Raw genomic sequence first — 3,299 nt, 5'->3', positions numbered from 1 at the left:
AGAATAAAAAGTAAACATTCTTTTTTTTTTTTTTAAAAGATTTTATTTATTAGAGAGAGAGAGAGAGAGAGAGAGAGAGAATGAGAGCAGGAGGAGAGGCAGAGGGAGAAGGAGAAGCAGACTCTGTGCTGAGCAGGGAGCCTGACTAGGGGCTCAATCCTAGGACCCTGAGATGGTTACCTGAGCTGAAGGCAGATGCTTAACCAATTGAGCCACTCAGGAGCCCCAAAAGTAAACATTCTTTTTTTTAATGCAGAAATTACTTTTATTATGTTAAAGTATTCCTTAATGGGTTGGCAATTATTCATGTGAAGGAGAGTTCAGAAATCAGATTTATGGCTGTATTAGCCTTGTCCTTGATTAGAGATTTATGAATTCTACAAAAAATATTATTCTCTAGAGAAAGTTACTCTAGAAGTAGTAGTAGAGAAGGTCTAAGAGGCTGTGAACTTGGAAGAGCATCTCCCTGCTTGTCTGACTGTTCCAGTTGGACCACAAGACTTCGGTACAAGGATGGACATGTTTTCTCTGTTGAATTTAAAGCTTTACACCAGTTTGAATGCTCTTTCCTGCGTGCAACAGGTCAAAGGTTTCATTAATTTGGTCAAAAGGCAGACTGTGAGTCACAAATTCATCAATTTTATCTTTTTGGATATATAGTCACACACCAACTTTGGGACACTTTCCACACTCTTCCATCCTCCAAAGGCAGTGCCTTTTCATACAGGGCCCGTTACCAGCTGAAATGGGCGAGTGGTGATTTCTTCACCTGATGCAGCTACTCCAACTATGACACTGACACCCTAGCCTTTGTGGCAGGCCTCTAGTGCTGCTCTCATGACTTTCACGTTACCAATACACTCAAAGGAATAGTCCACTCCCCTGTCAGTCATTTCAATGAGCACTTCCTGGATGGGTTTACTGAAGTCCTGGGGATTAATACATTCAGAGGCTCCAGCCACCTTACAGCTCATGATAGTCGCCAATCCAACTCCTCCTAGGCCAAAGACGGCACAAGTAGAGCCAGGCTCCATCCACCTTGGCAGTGTTCAGAGCCAGCACCATAACCAGTTGAAATGCCACAACCTAGAAGTCAGACTTTATCCAAAGGTGCTAAAGGATCAATTTTAGCAACAGAGATATCAGCCATAACTGTATATTCAGAAAATGTGCTGGTTCCCATGTAATGTAAAATTGTCTTTCCTTTGCAATAAATCTGCTAGTACCATCTGGCATTAATCCTTTTTCCCTGTGTAACTTACCTTTTCGCAAAGGTTTGTTTTAGGATTTAGACAAAATTTGCATTCTCCACATTGTGGGATGTAAAGTGGGATGACAGTGTCACCTGCCTTCAGCTTAGTAACTCTTTCGCCAACACTTTCCACAATTTCAGCACCTTCATGTCCCAGGATCACTGGAAAACTCCCTTCGGGATCAAGCCCTACTCAGGGTATAGGCATCGGTGTGGCAAACTGCAGTGGCAATAATCTTAATTCGAACTTCATGAGCCTTTGAGGATGCCACCTCTACCTCTTTTTTTAAAAATTTTTTATTTATTTATGATAGTCATCACAGAGAGAAAGAGAGAGAGAGGCAGAGACATAGGCAGAGGGAGAAGCAGGCTCCATGCACCGGGAGCCCGACGTGGGGGGGTCGCACCCTGGGCCAAAGGCAGGCGCCAAACCGCTGCACCACCCAGGGATCCCCACCTCTCCCTCTTCTATAGAGAGAGGCTTTCTTGCCTCCCAGGCAACTGCAGCCTTGCACTTGATAATCTGGTTCGCCATGTCCTCTGATTTGGGTCAAAAAGTAAACATTCTTATTAGAGATATCATATACTGACTTTCTTCAGAGTTGGATTTTAACAACTGAATTTATCAAATGTTCATTATTTGTCAAGGTAATGCATGAAATGCAAAACAAAATTAGATCTTGTGTGACTTTTTATTTTGTATTGTCTTTCTGTTTAATTACTGATCAATCTATAAAGTGGATCAAATGTTAAGAGTTTTAATTATGGTATGTAAGACTTAAGAGTCAAAAGTGATATCATTTCTGTAAGAGAAAAGAAATGGAATTTATAGTTACACTGAAATTTAGGTTGCAAAATTTTACTTCCTTTATGTTATTTTTGTTTCTTATTTTTTTAAAGTCAAGGTTTTAACATGTTTCATACAAAATGTAGAAAATACAAGCAGCAATGATAAAATAAAAATTATCTATAGCCTTACCACTATTGAAGCCCAATCATTGTTAAGATTCTGACATATTTTTTCTGTATTTTTAAAGTAAAATTGTAATTGTGGGTGTTTGTGTAATTTAAGATCCTGATGTTTAACTTTATTGTTTGTTGATAAGTTTTTTCCCCAATATTATTTCATAGTTTTCATACCCATTATATCCTTAATAGATACATATCATGTATTATCAGTAGTTTCTTTCTTTCCTCCCTTCCTTCCTTCCTTCCTTCCTTCCCTTTTTCCTTTTCTTTTTCTTTTCTTTTCTTTTTTCTTTTTCTTTCTTTCTCTTTCTTTCTTTCTCTTCTTTCTTTCTTTCTTTCTTTCTTTCTTTCTTTCTTTCTTTCTCTTTCTTCTCTCTCTCTCTCTCTCTCTCTTTCTCTCTTTCTAGCCTATAGTTCTCCAATGACTATCTTCATGTATAAAAAAGGTCCAACTTTTATTTCTCATTTGGAGAATTCAAGGTCAGTGCATGTAAATCTTATTTAGACTCTTGGTAAATACTGTCATTTTTTAGGTGCCTCAGTGGCTCACTCAGTTGAGTGTCTGACTCTTGGTTTCAGCTCAGTTCATGATCTCAGAATTATGAGAATGATTCCCACACTGGACTCTGTGCTCAGTGTAGTGTCTGCTTGAGATTCTCTCTCTCTCTCTCTCTCTCTCTCTCTCTCTCTAGCTCTCCCTCTGCCCCTCCACTCATGCTTTAAGTAAATAAGTAAATAAATAAATAAATAAATAAATAAAATTTTAGAATAATAAAAAATTGTTAATTTTATTTTACATAAGGATTGGACCAAATTGAATTCTCATCAGTATACATGAGAACAGTTGTTTTGTCATGTTGTAACTGGGATTGGAAATTACCTGTTTTTTGTTGATGTTGCTAATTTGAAGTTAAAAATATCTCACTTTGGGGTGCCTGGCTTGGTCAGTTAAGTGTCTGCCTTTGGTTTGGGTCATGATCCCAGGGTGCTATGATCGAGCCCCACATTGGGCTCCCTGCTCCACGGTGAGCCTGCTTCCCTCTTCCTCTGCCCTGCTGCTCCCCCTACTTGTGCTCTC

At 38.9% G+C, this 3,299-nt stretch overlaps 1 pseudogene; it reads right to left on the bottom strand.

The window, feature by feature from the left end:
• Positions 1-537: 537 nt before the first annotated feature.
• Positions 538-1,787, bottom strand: LOC121475095 (annotated as a pseudogene).
• Positions 1,788-3,299: the final 1,512 nt, after the last annotated feature.

Source organism: Vulpes lagopus, chromosome 13 (assembly GCF_018345385.1).
Source record: "Vulpes lagopus strain Blue_001 chromosome 13, ASM1834538v1, whole genome shotgun sequence".
Taxonomy (NCBI): Eukaryota; Metazoa; Chordata; class Mammalia; order Carnivora; family Canidae; genus Vulpes; species Vulpes lagopus.
The sequence above is the reverse complement of the archived record's forward strand: the minus strand, read 5'-3'. Positions and strand labels throughout refer to the sequence as shown.